Raw genomic sequence first — 21,803 nt, 5'->3', positions numbered from 1 at the left:
ATAATTTTATAAGGGTTCCTCTACTGCTTGTAAATTAATTTCTCTTTTAATGTTTGTTAATTACATAATGTTAACATAATTCTAAAACACTTAGTTCACTAATGTTTATTTCTAACTCCATTTTACAGATGAAAAAGTAAAATCTAAAGTTCTTCAAGTTGCTACAAAATTCATGATAATGAATTTTGGAAGTCATAACCTTAAATCTTAAAGCTTTAACAGGATCATTTTTACCTTCCATATAACTTGGCAAAAAAGCAAAATACTGCCCTTTTTTATTTCAAAACATCATGCACCTAAAGAGCTAGTGGTAAAAAAGTCAATGAATACCGAATTATACTTTGAGGCATGTGAAGGAGGGTTTACTGTTAATCTTTATCAACCATTTGCTGTTGTCCAAGCCATCTAAACAGGTACTGAATGCCTGTTGTGCAAAATCTCACATAAGCACACACTCTAGTAAGACAGCCAAAGTGACATAACTATACCTTTTCCACTATTCTTTTTTAAAAATTCAAACAGTAGTACTCTACTGCCAGTTTCATGATTAAACTGCACAAGGCAGCTGTTTATCTACTCACAGCAACCAGCAGGTGAACCTGATTCAATATTTATCACAGGCTTTCACAGATCACTGCTAACCAAGCAAACGTTTTAATTAAGCTGGAACTTGCTTCAAAGAGCTCATTCAAGATGTCAATCGGCAGGTAAGGGATCAGATACAGTGTCAGGTGAGAGTGTGTAATACAAATCCACAACTTTCTTCATCCCATTGCTGTAAATTAGCCTGCTCTAAAGTTCAGACTCTGATTGTAACAGACTGCCAGTCTCCTGGAATGTGTAACTGAAGTCACTCAAATTCTATTGTGAAGGTTGTAAGCAATATGTTAAACTGCAATGGGCTAGCACATTAAGACAGATCCTTTTCACGGTTGTTTTTTGATACCATAAGTGTTTGTTACCCTACTCTCCACTTACTGTTTACTTTCTTGCCTAGTGTAAATGGGAATTCCTTAACACAGTTGCCTCAGATTCTGAAAAGTTTATAATCAAGAAAAACCCAAAGTGGTATTTTTAATTTTTAATCTAAATTTATACTAGAACAATTATATTCTGTAAGACTTCTCAGTTTGAGAACAAACACATCATAAAGATGACCAACCTGTATAAAGCAAAAATTCTCCTGGTACAGTAGAACTTATACAGATGTGACTATAGCAATGAGTCTCAAAGTATAGTGATTAGTCACACTGACCAACTTCATGAGAAATACCTGGGGTATTTACAACAATAACAACAACAAAAAGGAAAAAAGAAGAATCAAAGAAAGGAAATGGGAGAAAAAGGGAAAGTTCTTCCTTAGAGAAGAATGCTAGCTAAAAATTATAAATAGAACGACAAAATTTTAAAAATCACCATTTTGCAACTCCCATGTAATAAGTGATTCCTGCAAGGTACATAAATGGATGCTAAAATCACTGGGGTGAAAAGCTGTTGGGAAACAAGATATTCACATAGTCTCCAAATATCACCCCACAGATTACTTATTAATTACAAAAGAAAAATGTGCCTTTATAATGGAGACCTGGTAGTCACCACTTCAACCAAATGGTCAATTTTAACATTAGCAGTAGTGAGACAAACTGGCATCATGTGCCTCTTGATGTGGTATAATAAGAAATATATTTATGTACTATTCTTGAACAAAACTACATGATTATGAAATCCAAACAATCAAGCCATGAATCAAAAAGAACCCAGGAATAGAGAACCTGTGGTAAAAAGACATATATGTATATTATTTAGTTGGTGAAAATTAATCCAGCTGCACTCTTATATTTGCACTTGTATATTATACTTCAAAAATCCTATCCCTTGGGATTGCCTGACATTTTTATTTTCTCCTTTATTGTATAGTATTTTGGTATTTTTCAAACTTTCTTCAACGACCCTTTTAAAATGAGAAAACAAAGCCATCCTGTGTGACATCATCTTCTACATACTGACCAAAATGCTATAAATAAAACTTATACAAAATAGACATTTTTGCGTCTTTCACCACTATTAAAAATTACTAGACAAGTTGGGACTTTCCTGGTGGACCAGTGGGTAAGACTCCACGCTCACAATGCAGCAGGCTTGGGTTTGATCCCTGATCAGGGAACTAGATCCTGTATGCATGCCACAACTAAGAGTCCGCATGCCACAACTCAAGATCCCACATGCCACAATGAAGATCCCATGTGCTGCAACGAAGATCCTGCCTGCCACAACTAAGATCTGGCCCAGCCTAAATAAATAAATAAATATATTTTAAAAAATTTTTTAAAAATTAGTAGACAAGTTATTATCAATATACAAGCCTCTAAAGCAGCACTACCCAATAGAACTTTCTGCGATGGTGGAATGTTCTTTACCTGCACTATTGAATGTACTTGCCACTAGCCACATATGGCTACTGAGAACTTGAAATGTGATTAGTGCAACTGAGGAACTGAATTTTAATTAAACAGTCACATGTGGCTAGCAGTTACCATAGCAGAAGTGTAGATTTTAAATATTACCACAGGACTAAAGAGAAAATTTTGACTTAGACCAGTGTTCAGTCTGGTGCCAAACTTCCAAAGGAATTCAAATCCGCATAGTAAGAATTTTATTCATAGATGCTATCCTAATAGAGTAACCCTTCAGTTTGCTCTGTTCAACTCTCTTAAAATCTCCTGCTTCAAATAGCTATGTTACTTGATGAAGACAATGTTAAAATTAACAATTAATTAATTATTACTGTGGGTTCTAAACTTAATCTGGAAAATAAACTAGTGAGAATAACCAAAAATTTTTAGAAAAAAGATGGTTAAAAATAGTATATATTCTCATATATGTAAGAATTTAGTATATATGATAAAGATGTTATACTAGGCACCTCTTTAGACACATGTTCAACTCTTTATTCCGAAAACCGTTCATCAATTATAGCCCCTGCTGAAAAGGTAGACCCAGTATCTACATTAATAACACATGACCAAGCCCAAACACACTCCCAAATATAGCAAGACCAGTAAGATTCACTTTCCTAGGAATCTGTATTTGGGTCATTTAGACTGAGTTGATTATACTACAGGGAACAGACCAGAACATTTCATAGACTTTAAGCCTTTCATTTCGAGATGTGATGGTAAGGTCATATGACAGAGAATAAGTATCCAGAAAAAAACAATCTACAAGAAATGAGAGAACTCTGCACACAGAGGCAGAAAAGACACACTTGAGGCCCCAAAGAGAAGACAGAAGCTGCCTAAAAACCTCTGAGTTCCAATAAGGGCAGCTGTATATCTTGCTTGATCTTTCTGGAGTAGGCTTCTAATTCTTCAAAAGCAAATCACTCCTGATTAAGTCAGGGGTTGAAATATCAAAGAAATAACAAGAGAGAATTTCCCTAAATTGAAAACGTCTCTGAATCTTCAATATAATAACTAAACCCACTAAGTAAGTAGCATCGTAAATGAAAAAGACTCTCACTTAAACATCCAGTCATAGAGATTAGAAATTATAGAACAGCCATTCAAAAGAATGCAATGTAGTCATTAAAAATGATGTAGAAAAATATCAAATGACATCAAAACACAGTACTGATCTATTATTACAAGGAGAGATAATTGGACATTATTTGCCTCCTGAGTAATGTTAACAGCAAGTATACAGGACTTGTGTTATTCTGAAAAACAAAAAACAAGGACAAAATCAAACCTGAATCTAATTCAACCTGTAGACCTAACTACCATTACTAGAAATATGGGGATAGAGGACTATCTTAAACGACACCAGGTGGACAAATTCAAACAAATCCTGAATATGAGGAATCCCACAGAACACATAACACAGTTTTTTCAACAAATAAATGGCACCTCTCTTAAAAGAAATGTCATGCACATACCTTGTTTGGATTCTGATATTTAAAAAGCCAACTCTAAAATGACATTTTTTAAGCAATCAAAGAAAATTTCAACCAGGATGGATATTAGACTAAGAATTACTGGTTTTTTCCAGCTATAATAATATTACTTTTTAAATGTCATTGCTATGTTTTTAAAAGTATTTATCTGTTTTAAATACATAAATTGTTTTATGGGTAAATAGATATATGATGTCTGATAGTTGCTTTAAAATATTCTAGTCCCTCACCCTTTCCTCCACTGATTCCCTCAAAAAAGAAAATAAAAAAATGGCAGGGGGTAAATAAAACAAACAGGGGAGGTAAAATATATTGATAATTGTTAAAGCTGAGTGATGGGCACAAGAAGGTTCATTATTCTGCCCTCTCTCTGCTTCGTGTATGAAATTTCCTTAAAAAAAGATTCTAAAAATAAGGAGCATTTACAAATACGTTTTTATAAAACAAATCCAACATTGATCCTAAACCAGATCTAGATAAACTTTCTCTCAGTTTATCTAGATTTGGTATAATATCACTAATGAATATTACCTGGCAGGCCAAGATGGCAGAGTAGAAAGACCCCAAGCTCACCGCCTCTCATAAGCACACCAAAATCACAACTAACTGCAGAACAACCATTGATGAAAATGACTGAAACTAATGAATTATTACAACAATGAATTCTAAATGTAATAGCAAATAGGACTCTTCTACACATACACAAAACACACACACACACACACACACACACACACACACACAAAACCAAAAAGCCAAGAACAGAAGAATAATTCAGTATTAGGACATTTATCAATACACTTTAACATATTAAAAAATAAAATGTGAAAATAAATCGTATTCATCTTTACAGTTTAATATTAATCCTTGATGAAAATGCTGAACAAAATAGGAATAAAATGACTATCAAGAAAAAACATATGATAAGTATATAATTAAATCAATAATATAATTTATATGTCATTTAACATATAATATATATATAAAAAATATATAACTTATATGTTTTATTATTATAACTTATATACATATGTAAAAGGTTTCAAAAGCCAGTATCATGCTTACTTACAGAAACTAGAAGCACTCTCATTAAGGCCTCAAATGAGACAAGGATGACCATACTTCCCGGGTGCCTGGGACTATCTGAGTTTATATCTGTTCTTTCAGCTTATATGATCATTCAATCTGTTACTATTATTACACTTAACACTTTTTTCCTGAGATATTATAAAAATTGCAAAGAAGGTAAATGATCATTATTTACAGAAGATATGATTATATACTTAGAAAACCTGAGAAAATGTATTGAAACTATTACAAATAGAAGAAGTCATTAATGTGGCTCAGGAAAAAACAACAACAACAATAAATGTGGTTTGGGGGAAACAAAGAGAAATTAATATTCTTTATGTATAAAACTACAACTAATTAGAAAATGTAATAGAAAAAAAAATCTCAATTACACAGAAATAAAAGGTAAATTACTAAGAATCAACTTAAAAATTAACTTAAAAATACATTTAAGAAGTTAGTAAGAGGATGCTTAATTAATTAGATACGGGATATTCTTTCATGATCTACATGTATATCAAATCATCATGATGTATACTTTAAATATCTTACAATTTTGTCAATCACACCTCAATAAAGCTGAAAAAAATTAATAAGAAAACTTTAAACATGACTGAAGGAAATAAAGAAAAAATCAGATAGAAACAAAGCACGGTCTTAAGTAGATGACTTACTATCATAAAGAAGTCAGTTCTCTTCCAAATAATCTATAAAATATATCAAGGATATTTTGTTAACTATATAGGTTAACTCTAAAGTACATATGTAAAAATAAACAAGCAAGAATAGCCAAAAGACATCTTAAATAAAAGGGTAATAAAGAGGGCTTCCCTGGTGGCGCAGTGGTTGAGAATCTGCCTGCTAATGCAGGGGACACAGGTTCGAGCCCTGGTCTGGGAAGATCCCACATGCCACGGAGCAGCTGGGCCCATGAGCCACAACTACTGAGCCTGCACGTCTGGAGCCTGTGCCCCGCAACGGGAGGGGCCGCGATAGTGAAAGGCCCGCGCACCGCGATGAAGAGCGGTCCCCGCACCGCGATGAAGAGTGGCCCCCACTTGCCGCAACTAGAGAAAGCCCTCGCACGAACCGAAGACCCAGCACAGCCAAAAATAAATAAATAAATAAAAATAAAAGTAGCTATAAAAAAAAAAAGGGTAATAAAGAGGAACTAGACACACAAAATATTAATGAACTACAATAATCAAAACAGTATAGATCAATGAAAAAGAAAATATAGAAAAGTCCAGAAATAGAACTAGATACATTAAGGAATTTGGAACATAAACATTATAAACAAAGTCAAAAGACCAAGAACAAATCAGTTATTTTTTTAAAAAAACGCTGTTCTGGAATTCATAACACAAATAAAGGCCTAATTTAATATTGAAGAACCCTGTAAAACAGTAAAAAAGAAAAGAAAAAAAGACCAACAACCTAATTGAAAAGGAGATAACCAGATATTTGAAAAGATACTCAACCTCCCTCATAACAAGAAAGAGAAGTATACATTAAAAGTATGAGATGCATTTTTTAACCAATCAGGCAGAAAAATGATCAAAGACTTTGATAACACACTTATTTGCAAGAGAGTAGAGACACATATGCGTTTCATATGAGTATGTACAAGTACCATGTATAATTTGTCTGTATATTATATGTATATCCTTGCTTTTACAATTCTGACAGGATTCATAAGAAACCAATAACAGCTGCATCTGGGGCAGGAAAAAGAATGGCTGAGAAACTGAGTGTGGGAGACTTTTTAATACAAACCCTTTTGTTCTTCTTGTTTTTTACACCATAGACATTATCACTTTTCAAAGACAGGTAGGTAAAATGTAAGTTTTAAAAATTAAAATACCAAATTGCCTTCCTCTGGTATTATAGATATACTAACTCCCTATAATGTTGATAACAATGTATACAGAAGTAGGACATACTGACATCACAATTTCATTCTCAAAAGAGAATGAAGACTCAGTGAACATTACTAATAGTAGCAACAACAATATCACACTAGTTATAACTGCACAGGATAAAATTTTCTCATTGACTGAAAACTGACAGAAGAACCAATTATGTGACAAAACTGTGACTGGCAAAACTTCACCTAGAAATATTAAATATGTTAGAACAGTGTGGTACTAGCACAAATACAGACAAAAATAATCGAATCAAAGAGAAAAGTCAGAAAGAAACTCTCATACATATAGTCAAATAACTCTCAACCAGGGTGCTAAGACCATTCAGTGGGAAAAGGACAATTTTTTCAACAAACAATGCTGGCAAAAATGGATATTCACATACAAATCAATGAAGTTAGACCCTAACCTTATACTATATACAAAACTAAAAATGGATCAAAAACTTAAAAATAAGAGCTGAAACTATAAAACTTTACCAAAAGTATAGGCAACAAAAGCAAAAATAGGTAAACTGGACTTCCTGAAAATTAAAAACCTTTGTGCATCAAAGACACCACCAAACAGAATGAAACGCAATCCACAGAATGGGAGAAAATTTCTGTAAAATCTAAAAAGGGGTTAATGTCCAGAATATACAAAGAACTCCAACTCAACAACAACAACAAAAAACAATTAACCCTATTCAAAAAAATAGGCAAAGGGCTTGAATAGACATTTCTCCAAAGAAGATATACAAATGGACAATAAGCACATGAAAAGATGTTCAACATCCCTAATCATTAGGAAATGCAAATCAAAACCACAAAGACATACCATTTCACATCCATGAGGATGGTTATTATTTAAAAAGAAAAGAAAACAAAATAAAAAATACAAGTGTTTGGCAAGGATGTGAAGAAACTGGAACCTTCCTGCGAATTCCCTGGTGGTCCAGTGGTTAGGGCTCCGTGCTTCCACTGTGGGGAGCATAGGTTCAATCCCTAGTCAGGAGACTAAGATCTCGCACACTGCAAGGCACCGCCAAAAACAAAAGAAAAAGAAACTGGAAACTTGCTACATTGCTGGTGGAAATATAAAATAGTATAGTCACTGTGGAAAACTGGATGGAAATTCCTCAAAAAATTAAACAGAATTACCATGTGATCCAGCAATCACACTTCTGGGTATATATCCATAAGAAGTGAAAGCAGCAACTTGAACACATAGATATCTGTACACCAACGTTCATACAGCAGCATTATTCACAGTAGCCAAAAGAGGAAAACAACCCAAATGCCCACTGAAGTATGACTGGATAAACAAAATGTAGTATAGAGGCATTCAATGGAATATTATTTAATCATAAAAAGGAAGGGAATTCTGACACATGCTACAACATGGATGAACCCTGAAGACAGGCTAAGTGAAATAACTAAGACACAAAAGGACAAACATTGTATGATTCCACTTATATGAGATTCCTAGAGTAGTCAAATTCACAGAGACAGAAAGGAGAATGGTAGTTACCAGCGGCTGAGGCAAGGGGGAATAGGAGTTACTGTTTAATAGTTACAGAGTTTCATAGATCAATGGAACAAGACAGAAAGCCCAGAGATAAACCCACGCACCTATGGTCAACTAATCTATGACAAACGAGGCAAGGATATACAATGGAGAAAAGACAGTCTCTTCAGTAAGTGGTGCTGGGAAAATTGGACAGCTACATGTAAAAGAATGAAATTAGAACACTCCCTAACACCATACACAAAAGTAAACTCAAAATGGATTCGAGACCTAAATGTAAGACTGGACACTATAAAACTCTTAGAGGAAAACATAGGAAGAACACTCTTTAACATAAATCACAGCAAGATCTTTTTTGATCCACCTCCTAGAATAATGGAATAAAAAACAAAAATAAACAAATGGGACCTAATGAAACTTCAAAGCTTTTGCAAAGCAAAGGAAACCATAAACAAGACGAAAAGACAACCCTAAGAATGGGAGAAAATATTTGCAAACAAATCAATGGGCAAAGGATTAATCTCCAAAATATATAAACAGCTCATGCAGCTCAATACTAAGAAAACAAACAACCCAATCCAAAAATGGGCAGAAGACCTAAATAGACATTTCTCCAAAGAAGACATACAGATGGCCAAGAAGCACATGAAAAGCTGCTCAGCATCACTATTAGAGAAATGCAAATCAAAACTACAATGAGGTATCACCTCACACCAGTTAGAATGGGCATCATCAGAAAATCTACAAACAACAAATGCTGGCGAGGGTGTGGAGAAATGGGAACCCTCTTGCACTGTTGGTGGGAATGTAAATTGATACAGCCACTATGGAGAACAGTATGGAGGTTCCTTAAAAAACTAAAAATAGAATTAACATATGATCCAGCAATCCCACTACTGGGCATATACCCAGAGAAAACCATAATTCAAAAAGACACATGCACCCCAATGTTCACTGCAGCACTATTTACAATAGCCAGGTCATGGAAGCAACCTAAATGCCCATCGACAGACGAATGGATAAAGATGTGGTACATATATACAATGGAATATTACTCAGACATAAAAAGGAACGAAATTGGGTCATTTGTTGAGACATGGATGGATCCAGAGACTGTCATACAGAGTGAAGTAAGTCAGAAAGTGAAAAACAAATATCGTATATTAACGCATATATGTGGAACCTAGAAAAATGGTACAGATGAACCGGTTTGCAGGGCAGAAATTGAGACACAGATGTAGAGAACAAATGTGTGGACACCAAGGGGGGAAAGCAGCAGGGGGGTGGGGGTGGTGGTGTGCTGAATTGGGCGATTGGGATTGACATGTATACACTGATGTGTATAAAATTGATGACTAATAAGAACCTGCTGTATAAAACAAAATAAAATTCAAAAATTCAAAAAAAAAAGTTACAGAGTTTCAGTTTGGGAAGATGAAAAAATTCTGGTTACATAGCAATATGAGTAGACTTAATGCCACTGAACCGAACACAAAAAATGGTTAAAACGGTAAATTTTCTTACATACACTGTATCACATTTTTTTTAAAATGAAGGGAAAGAAAAGCTGAGAAAAACCTGTTAGGAGCAAGCCTGCACTACAAATGTTAAACAAAGCTTTTCAAGCTAAAAGAAAAATTATACAAAATAGAAAAGAACCTACATAAAGGAATGAAGGGCACCAGAAGTAAGAAATAGGAAGATGAGGGAAGAAATAATTTTCCTGATTTGTAAATTTATTTAAAATAACGGAGGTAGACTTCCAGTTTCCATTTTTGAATATAAATAGTTTGGAAGTCACCACTCCATCCTAACAAGTAAAAAGCTGAAAAGACTGAAAAATCAACAACTTTTCCTGGGTTTGTAAGAGAGGGGAGGACAAACCATTGCCTTTAAGATTGGAGAGACAGACAGGTGAATACAGGGAGTAACAGCGCACAGGAGCAGAGACACCAGTGGAAACCAGTGCAGGAACAAGTGCTGGGCTAACAAAACCTGAACTGTAAGTGATGAACTGCTAGAGGCTCAGTATGCATAACTCTCTGAGTTAAAAATTCCAGGGGTGCCCAGTCATGGAGGGCTCCCAAATATTGTGACATTTACGTCCAGGAGCCAGACCAGGTTCCTACAATACACATCAGAGAAATATACCCTCGTGCTCCCAGTAAGGGGAGCTGGAAAGGAACCATTTTGAAATACCAGGGCACACTGTTCTTCTTAACAAAGCCTGCCCTCAGGGGAAACTAGTTAACCAGAGCCTAACCAGCTGGGGTATTATCGGAGTCTAATCTAATGCCCAACTCTAGCAGTCTAGCAGTCCCTTCTATATGGGAGAAGGGAAAAAAACAACTCCAGTCCACTCAAGCCATCCTGTCCCACCTAAGGGGGTGAAAAAACTGAGAAACTTCTGTGAAGTTCCCAGTCCAGAGGCACAGGCTCACTAAAAGACTAAGACCCAATCATGGGACTATAGAACACTTGCCCTCCCTGCCATACCTCACCACCAAATTACTAAAGGCCTGTTTATAGCAACTTCTTTTACCCAGTATGTCATGTCCAGCTAACAAGAAAAAAATTACAAGGCATACCAAAAGGCAAAAAACACAACCTGAAGAGACTGAGCAAGCATCAAAGCCAGATATGTCAGGGATGTTGGAATTATCATATCAGGAATTTAAAACAACTATGATTAATATGCTAAAGGCTCTACTGTATAAAGCATATAGCACGTAAGAGCAGATAAGCAATGTAAGCTGAGAGACGGGAATCCTAAGGAAGAACTTTTTTTTTAATGCTAGGAATAAAACACTGTAGCAGAAATGAAAAATGCTTTTGATGGGCTTCTTAGTAGACTGGACATGGTTGACAAAGGACTCTCTGAGCTAGATATATCAATAGAATGCTTGAAAACAAAAAACCTAAGAGAACAAAATCTGAAAAAAACAGAACAGAATATCCAAGGACTGTGGGACAACTACAAAAGTTAAGATATACATAAAGGGAATACTAGAAGGAAAAAAAAGAAAGGAACAGAAGACATATTTGAAGTAATAATGACCAAGATTTTCCCCAAACTGATGTCAGGCACCAAACCACAGATCTAGGAAGCTCAGAGAACACCAAACAAGATAAATGCCCAAAATATTACATGTAAACATATCATCTTCAAACTACAGAAAATCAAAGGTAAAAAAAAAAAAAATCCTGAAAGGAACCAGTTACCCACAGAGGAACAAAGATAAGAATTACATCCAACTTCTCCTCGAAAGCATGCAAGCAAGAAGCGAGTGGAGTGAAATATTTAAAGCATTGACAGAAAAAAAACACCAACCTAAAATTCTGTACCCTGAGAAGTTATCCTTCAAAAGTGAAGGAGAAATAAAGACTTTCTCAAACAAAAATTGAGGGAATTTGTTGCCAGTAGACCTGCCTTTCAAGAAATATTAAAAGAAGTTCTTTAGAGAGAGGAAAAATTCTTTATATACATAAAGTAAGGAAGAGCATGGAAAAAGGAATAGTAAATATGAATTTAAAACTTTCATTTGGGCTTCCCTGGTGGCGCAGTGGTTGAGAATCTGCCTGCCAATGCAGGGGACACGGGTTCGTGTCCTGGCCTGGGAAGATCCCACATGCCGCGGAGCAGCTGGGCCCATGAGGCACAATTACTGAGCCTGCGTGTCTGGAGCCTGTGCTCCACAACAAGAGAGGCCGCGATAGTGAGAGGCCCGCGCACCACGATGAAGAGCGGCCTCCGTTTGCCACAACTAGAGAAAGCCCTTGCACAGAAACGAAGACCCAACACAGCCATAAAAATAAATTAATTAGTTAATTAAAAAAAAAAAACTTTCGGGGCTTCCCTGGTGGCGCAGTGGTTGAGAGTCTGCCTGCCAATGCAGGGGACACAGGTTTGAGCCCTGGTCTGGGAAGATCCCACATGCCGCGGAGCAACTGGGCCCGTGAGCCACAATTACTGAGCCTGCACGTCTGGAGCCTGTGCTCCGCAACAAGAGAGGCCGCGATAGTGAGAGGCCCGCGCACCGTGATGAAGAGTGGCCCCCACTTGCCACAACTAGAGAAAGCCCTCGCACAGAAACGAAGACCCAACACAGCCATAAATAAAATTAAAAAAAAAAAAAAGAAAATGCTCCCTATTTCACTTACAAAATTAATTAAAAAAAAAAATTTCATTTTTCTTATTTGACCTAACATATAACACTTTGTTCAAAATAATAATACCAATAATATCAATAAATAATAGTATACAGTTGACCCTTAAAACAGGTTTGAACTGCACAGTTCCACTTACATAAATTTTTTTCAGTAAATATATTGGAAATTTTTTTGAAGGTTTGCAAAAATTTGAAAAAACTCACAGATGTACCATGGAGCCTAGAAATACAAATAAATAAATAAATAGGAAAAAGGTATATCATAAATGCATGAACTATATGTAGATGCTAGTCTATCCTTCCATAGGCATAAGGTGAGTGATATTTAATATAAAATTAATGTGTTAGTTTTCTTACTATTTTTTAACTTTCAAAGAATTACATTACCGTACAATATTCCTCTCTGTTTCATAACTGGAGAAACTGCACATCAGCATATCATCACAGGTAAGTGTTTTTTAAAAAAATGTAACAATGTTTCCAGTACCATATTATGAATATGACTGTAATACTTTATACCCTAAAATTTTAAATGATTCATTCATTCATGTATAGGCCAGGCTACCGTGAAGCAACTGTATCAATTACACTAAGTTACCATAAAGCAAACATACTGCAGCTTTTTCATTATCAATGTATGAATTTTTATACCTCTAAATAAATATAAATTTCTTTTTCACATCATCTTTTCATTTTTGATGTCCAGTGTTAGAAATGCATATAACATCTACAGTGCTTTGTATCATATAAGATAATATTGATGTAGGTATTGACAGATGCTTCATCATCTTATAGATGATGTAAACTTACAGTATTGATACAGTACTGTAAATATATTTTCTCTTCCTTATGATTTTCTTAATAACATTTTCCTCTCTCTAGCTTATTTTATTGTAAGAATACATATAACATGCAAAATATTTTGTTAATTGTCTTTATGTTACCTATTGGTAAGGCTTCTTTCTGGTCAACAGTAGGCTACTAGTACTTAAGTTTTGGGGGAGTCAAAAATTATACACATATTTTTGACCGCTGGGGGGTTGGTGCCCCTAACCCCTGCATTGTTCAAGAGTCAACTGTATATGCTTATATATGCATGAAATAAATGACAGCAATGATACAAGGGATGGAGTGAGGAATTAAGATTACACTGTTACTATAAGGTACTCACACTACCCATGAAGTGGTATAGTGTTATGGGAAAGTACATCTGGATTTGCCATAAATACATATTGCAAAACCTAGGGCAACCAGTAAAAAAGGGGAAGGGAGGAAGGGAGGGAAGGAATATGACGGTTATGCTAGAAAGGAGAGAAAATGGAATCAAATAAAACACTTATTTAGTGTCTGTGCCACTGCACAGGGCCAGAGCCCACCTGGGCCAGACCCTGGGCCACTACCTGGGCCAAGACACATGCGTGCGTCCCACTGGTGCTCCCTGCGGCGGCAGAAGTTTTGCAGGTTGCATTGAACTCGGGACCTCTGCAAAGAAGATCCAATGGGTTTTATTCGTTCTGAGATTGCAGCCTCCAGCCACGCATGAGTGCTGGATATGTACCAGGCAATGCTGAGGGAGACCAAGCACTTCAGAGCCAACAACTACAGAACTTACACCAGCAGGAGGATGAGAGATGTCTTCAGAGAAAATAAGAATGTAAAGGATCCTGTAAAAATTCAACCCCTAATGAATAAAGCCAAAAGAGACCCTGGGATAATCCACTGACAGGTCCACATTGGCCAACTGTATTTGACTGACAAGCTTGTCAGTTAGAATCAAGAGAAGCCCAGGACCTAGGGAGCTGGGACCAGCCACCACCGGCAGCCATGGACCACCTTCAGCATCCATTCTGCTTTGCATGGGGGCTCCCAGGGGACCACGAGTGGCCTTTGCATCAGCTTTAAATAGGCTCTTGCTGTGTCTGCCCTAAGAACTGATAAACTGAGTGAGGATTCCATTCTTCTGCAGCCTTAGTGACAAAGGATGGCTGTCTCTCCTTGGTTCAAGTGTTAGAATGAAGAGCTGGAGCTCCTCAAAAGACTGTTGTGTATTATTGTGTCTCCTCCACCCTACCCCATTTTTGTAGCTCCTCAGCACTTGTATAGAGCATTTCCAGATTTTGTTTCTTGGTCCTTGACAATAAACTACAAAATGCATAAAAAGAGTGGGAAACAAAAAGAGGAACACAGAACAAGAGCAAAAAATAGAAAACAGTCATAAATATGGTAAATATTAATCCAACCTTATAAATAATCACTTTGAACATCAATGGTCTAAATACACCAATTGAAAGACAGAAATTGTCAGAGAGGATCATAAAACAAGACCCAAATATTTGATGTCTAAAAGAAACCCACTTTAGATATGAAAAAACTTATAGACTAAAAGTAAATGAATGGAGAAAAATATACCATGCTAACACTAATCAGAAGAAAGCAGAGTACCTATATTAATTTCAGACACAGAAGACCTCAAAGAAAGGAAAGTTATCAGAGATAAAAAAAAGGGCATTACATAATGATAAAGGGGCCAATTCTCCAAGAAAAAAAAAAAAACAATCCTTAACATGTATGTGCCTAACAACAGTGTGTCAAACTATATGGGGCAAAAACTAATAGAACTGCAAGAGAAATAGATAAATCCACTATCATAGGTGGAGTTGCTATCAGAAATGGACAAACCTAGCAAGCAGAAAATCACTAAGGACATAGCTGAACTCAACAATATCACCAATCAACTGAATATAACTGACATGTATAGACTACTTCATCCAACAGTGGTAGAATACACATTCTTCCCAACTTCACATGGACCATTTACCAAGATAGACCACATTCTGGAGATAAAACATACTTCAACAAGTTAAAAAAAATAAAAATCATACAATGTCTGCACTTAGACCACAATCAAATTAAATTAGAAATCAATAACAGAAAGATAACTAGAATATCCCAAAATATGTGAGGATTAAACAACACATGGCTAAATAACACATGGATCAATGAAAAAATCTCAAGAGAAATTTAAAAATAGTTTGAGCTTAATGAAAATAAAAACACACCTTATCAAAATACATGGTAGGCAGTGAAAGTAGTGTTGTGAGAGGAATTTATAGCACCGAAAGCATGTATTAGAAAAGAAGAAAGATCTAAAGTCAATAATCTAAGCTGCTACCTTAGAAAACTAGAAAAAGAGCAAACTAAATCCAAATTAAGCAGAAGAAAAGAAATAATAATAATTAGAGCTTAAATCAATGAAATTGAAACCAGAAACTCAATGGAGAAAAATCAATGAAACCAAAACCTGCTTCTTTGAAAAAAAAATCAATAAAATCAGTAAGTCTCTAGCCAGGCTCACTAAGAAAAAAAGAGAGAAGACAAAAATTACTAATATCAGAAATGAAAGAGCGACATCACTACAGAGCCTACGGATGCTAAGGATAATAAAAAAAAAATACTATGAACAACTCTATGCCCACAAATTTGATAACCTAATGAAACAAACCAATTCCTTGAAAGATACAACTTGCCAAATCTGACACAAGAAGAAATGGACAATATGAATAGGCCTAGATATATTAAACAATTAAATCAATAATTAGTAACCTTACAAAAAGAAAGCACCAGACCCAGACAGGTTCACTTGTGAATTCCACCAAACATTCAAGGAAGAAACTATACCAATTCTCTACAATCTTTTTCAGAGGATAGATGCAGAGGGAATGCTGCCAACTCATTCTATTAGGCCAGCATTACCCTAATACCAGAACCAGGCAAAGACATTAAAAGAAAGCTACACACCAATATTTCTCATGAACACAAATGAAAAAATCCTCAACCAAATAATAGCAAGATAATATTAACAAACTGAATCCAACAATGTGTAAAAAGAATTATAAACCATGACCAAGTGTGATTTATCCCAGCTATGCAGGTTGGTTCAACATTTGAAAATCAATTAATATAATCCATCACACATTGGTGGGCTAAGAAAGAAAAATCACACGATCATATCAATAGCTGCAAAAAAGGATTTGACAAAATCCACACATACATTATAAAACCTCTCAGTATACTAGGAACAGAGGAACACTTCCTCAAGTTGATGAAGAATATCTACAAAAAAATCTACAGCTAACATCATACTTAATGGTGAGAAACTTTAAAGATTTCTGAGATCAGGTACAAGGCAATGATATTCCTTCTCACCATTTCTTTTCAAGTGTATGTCCTTCCTTATGTTATAAGACAAGAAAAGGAAATATATGGTATACAAATTGAGAGGGCTTCCCTGGTGGCGCAGTGGATAAGAATCCTCCTGCCAATGCAGGGGACATGGGTTCAAGCCCTGGTCCGGGAAGATCCCACATGCTGTGGAGCAACTAAGCCAATGCTCCACAACTACTGAGCCTGCGCGCCACAGCTACTGAGCCCATGTGCCTAGAGCCTGTGCTCCGCAACAAGAGAAGCCACCACAGGGAGAAGCCCGCGCACCGCAACAAAGAGCAGCCCCCGCTCACCGTGACTAGAGAAAGCCCGCACGCAGCAACAAAGACCCAACACAGCCAAAAATAAATAAATAAATAAATTTATTTTTTTTTTAAAAATTGAGAAGGAAGGTATAAAACTGTCTCTGTCAATCATCTATGTAGAAAATTTGGAAGTATCAACAAAAAACCTCCTGAAACTAGTAAGTGATTATATCAAGGTTCCAGGATACAAGGTTCATTTATAAAGGTCAATTACTTTCCTATATACTAACAATGAACAAGTGGATTTTGGAAATGAAAACACAATACCAATTACATTAGCACCCCCCAAAATGAAATACCTAGGTATAAATCTGAAAAAATATGTACAAGATCTATAGTAGGAAAACTACAAAATTCTGATGAACAAAATCAAAGAACAACAAAATAAATGCAGAGACATTCCATGTTCATGGATAGGAAGACTCAGTATCATTAAGATGTCAGTTCTTCCCAACTTCATCTATAGATTAAATTCAATCTCAATCAAGATTCCAGTAAGTAATTTTGTGAATATTGACAAACTAATTCTAAACTGTATATGAAAAGGTAAAAGATCCAAAATAGCCAACACAGTACTGAAGGAGAAGAACAAAATTGGAGGACTATGCCACCCAACTTCAACACTTACTATAATCAAGACAGTATGACAGGCAAAAGAACTAACAAATACATTGATGGAACAGAATAGCGAGTCCAGAAATAAACCAACATAAATATAGTTAAGTGAACTTTGATAAAAGAGCAAAGGCAAAACACTGGAGCAAAGACAGCCTCTTCAACAAATGGCACTGGAACCACTGGACATCCACATGCAAAAAGAATGAACCTAGATCCACATCTCACAACCTACACAAAAATAAACTCAAAGTGAACCCAGACCTAAATGTAAAACACTAAAGTATGAAACTCCTAGAAAAGAACAAAGGCAAAAACCTAGATGACCTTGGGTATGGTGCTGACTTTTTAGATATAACACCACAGGCACAATCTGTGAAAGAAATAACTGATAATTAGACTTCATTAAAATTAAAAACTTCTGCTCTGTGAAAGACAAGGTCAAGAGAATGAGGAGGCAAACCTCAGCCTGGGAAACGAATACTTGCAAAAGACACATCTGATAAAGGAATTAACCAAAATATACAAAAAAGCACTCTTAAAACTCAACAAGAAAAAAACAAACAACCCAATTTAAAAATGGGCCAAAGACCTTAGACACCTCACCAAAGAAGACAAAAATGTAGCAAATAGGGGCTTCCCTGGTGGTGCAGTGGTTAAGAATCCGCCTGCCAATGCAGGGGACACAGGTTTGAGCCCTGGTCTGGGAAGATCCCACATGCCACGGAGCAACTAAGCCCGTGCGCCACAACTACTGAGCCTGTGCTCTAGAACCCACGAGCCACAACTACTGAGCCCGCGTGCCTAGAGCCTGTGCTCCACAACAAGAGAAGCCACCGCAATGAGAAGCCCTCTCACCGCAACAAAGAGTAGCGCCTGCTCACTGTAACTAGAGAAAGCCTGTGCACAGCAACGAAGACCCAATGCAGTCTAAAAAATTAAATAATTAATTAATTTTTAAAAAATGTAGCAAATAAGCATATGAGAAGATGCTCAACATCATATGTCATTAGACTAATGCATGTTAAACAACGAGATACTACCACACACTTATTAGAATGGCTAAAATCAGGAAAAATGACAACACCAAATGCTGACAAGAAAGTGGAGATCTGGAACAAAAGGAATTCATTCATTGCCAGTGGAATACAAAGTAGTACAGCCACTTCGAAAGAAAGTTTGGCAGTCTCTTACAAAACTAAACCTACTCTTACCATATGATCAAGCAGTCATGCTCCTTAGTATTTACCCACAGGAGGTGAAAACATATGCCCACACAAAACCTGCACACAAATGATGAGAGCAGCTCTATTCATAACTGCCAAAACTTGGAAGCAATCACTATGTCCTTCAGTAGGTGAATGGATAAATAAACTGTGGTACAACCAGACAATGGAATAGTACTTAGCACTAAAAGGAAATGAGCTATTAAGCCATAAAAAGACAAGGAGGAATCTTAAATATTACTACATACTGAAGGGCTGTAGTCTAAAGGGCTACATACTGTATGATTCCAACTATATATGCCATTCTGGAAAAGGCAAAACTATGGAGAGAGTAATAAGATCAGCGATTGACAGTGGTTTGCAGGGAGAGAGGGAAGGGATGAATAGGCAGAACACAAAGGATTTTTCGGGCAGTGAAAATACTCTGTATGATATAATGAGAGATACATGTTATTATACATTTGCCCAAACCCATTAAATGTACAGCACCCAGAGTGAATGGTAATGTAAACTATGGACACTGGATGATTATGACCTCTCAATATAGGTTCATCAGTTGTAAGAAATGTATCATTCTGGTGGGGGATGTTGATAATGAGGTGGCTGGGGAAGGGCGTACATGGAAAATCTGTGTACCCTCCCTTCAATTTTACAGTGATTCTTAAACTGATCCTTTATAAAAATAAAGTCTCAATTAAAAATTCATAATTAAAAAAATAACTGATGATTTAAGGGAAAAAATAATAATAAAATACTCTATGGTTCCCAATACATACAAAAGTAAAGTATATAACAAAAATTACCAGGGCGGAGTCAATATGGCAGAGTAGGAGGACACAGAGTTTGCGTCTCCTCACAACTAGGACACCTACCAGGCACTGGTGGCCGACCATGGACACCTAAGGAGACGGGAGGAACCCCCGAGCAACTGAGTAGGACGAGGGGAGAGGAGAACAGGAGGTGGGATGGGACCAGCACCCCAAGGGGTGGCTGGGGGAGGGGATGGGTTCCCACACTCAGGAGGGGCCCACTCACAATGAGGGGATCAGTGGGGACAGGGAGAGACCCTCAGGGGATTAGAGGACTGGAAGAGAATAGGCCAGCATTTCCCCCACCCACTCGAGCCCCCAGGAGCCTACTAAGGTCCCAGGCTTGATCCTCTGCCCTCTTGAGGCCCCGTCCAGCCGCGCTGGGCCTAAGTCCTGTCCCTGCACCCCCATCCAGGGTCTTATCTCTGCACTACACCATGGCCAGAGGTGTGTATTAGGTGGGGAAGGGTCTAGCCTCAGGACCCACATGGCCAGAGGTGGCCACGCGGGTCCTGAGGCTAGACCCTGCCCCACCTAATCCCCACCCCCGCCTAGGCTCCATCCCCCACAGCCAAGGGCTTTGCAGGCCCCTTTTTCTTTTTCCATTTTTTTTTCTTTTTTTTTTTTGTGGTTGTGGTTCTGTTTTACCTTGCTGTTGTTTCACATATTTTTCATTTTTTCTAATAAATTTTTTATTTTTCTAATTTTATTTTATCTTTTATTCTTTGTTATTGTTCTGCTCTTTTTGGTTTGTTCCCCCCTCTTTTCTTTTTGCTGTTGTGGTTCTGTTTTACCCTGTTGTTTTTGTTATGCTTATATTTTTATTTTTTCTAATATATTTTCTATTTCTCTAATATTACTTTATTTTTTATTCTTTGTTATTGCACTGCTTTTTTTTTTCTTTTGTCACGCTGTGGCTGGCGGGATCTTGGTTCCCAGGCAAGAGGTCAGGCCTCAGTTCCTGTGGTGGGAGCACCAAGTCCAAACTGCTGGACTAAAAGAGGACCTCAGACCTCAGGGAATATTCATCAGAGTGAGGTCTGCCAGAGATCTTCATCTCGGCACCAAGACCAGGCTCTACCCAACAGCCTAAAAATTCCAGTGCTGGATGCCTCAGGTCAAACAATCAGTAAGACAGGAACACAGGCCCACCCATCAAAAAAAAAAAAAAAAAAATTAGAGAACAAAAGAATAAGTTACAGATGAAGGAGCAAGGTAAAAACCTACAGGACCAAATAAATGAAAAGGAAATAGGCAACCTACCCAAAAAAGAATTCAGAGTAATGTTAGTAAAAATGATCCAAAATCTCGGAAACAGAATGGAGGCACGGACCGAGAAAATACAAGAAATGTTTAACAAAGACCTATAAGAACTAAAGAACAAAGAGTGATGAATAACACAGTAACTGAAATGAATAATACACTAGAAGGAATCAATAGCAGAATAACTGAGGCTGAAGAACGAATAAGTGAGCTGTAAGATAGAATGGTGGAAATAACTGCCAAGGAGCAGAATAAAGAAAAAAGAATGAAAAGAATTGAGGACAGTATCAGAGATCTCTGGGACAACATTAAATGCACCAACATTTGAATCATAGGGGTCCCAGAAGAAGAAGAGAAAGACAAAGGGTCTGAGAAAATATTTGAAGAGATTATGGTCAAAAACTTCCCTAACATGGGAAAGGAAATAGCCAACCAAGTCCGGGAAGTGCAGAGAGTCCCTACAGGATAAAACAAACGAGAAACACACCAAGACACATAATTATCAAACGAACAAAATTTAAACAGAAAGAAAAAATATTAAAAGCAGCAAGGAAAAAGCAACAAATAACATAGAAGGGAATTCCCATAAGGTTATCAGCTGATTTTTCAGCAGAAACTCTGCAGGCCAGAAGGGAGTGGCAGGACATATTTAAAGTGATGAAAAGGAAAAGCCTACAACCAAGATTACTCTACCCAGCAAGGATCTCATTCAGATTCAATGGAGAAATCAAAACCTTC

General features: G+C 36.7%; 1 protein-coding gene and 1 pseudogene across 6 annotated transcripts in view; one reads left to right on the top strand and one right to left on the bottom strand.

The window, feature by feature from the left end:
* BRIP1 (BRCA1 interacting protein C-terminal helicase 1) overlaps nt 1-21,803 on the bottom strand; it is a 194,420-nt gene that overhangs the window by 135,302 nt on the left and 37,315 nt on the right. The window lies entirely within an intron of this gene.
* LOC118886593 lies at nt 14,122-14,418 on the top strand (annotated as a pseudogene).

Source organism: Balaenoptera musculus, chromosome 20 (genome assembly GCF_009873245.2).
Source record: "Balaenoptera musculus isolate JJ_BM4_2016_0621 chromosome 20, mBalMus1.pri.v3, whole genome shotgun sequence".
In the NCBI taxonomy this organism is placed as follows: domain Eukaryota; kingdom Metazoa; phylum Chordata; class Mammalia; order Artiodactyla; family Balaenopteridae; genus Balaenoptera; species Balaenoptera musculus.
Note: the sequence above shows the minus strand (reverse complement) of the source record. Positions and strands in the feature narration are given on the sequence as shown.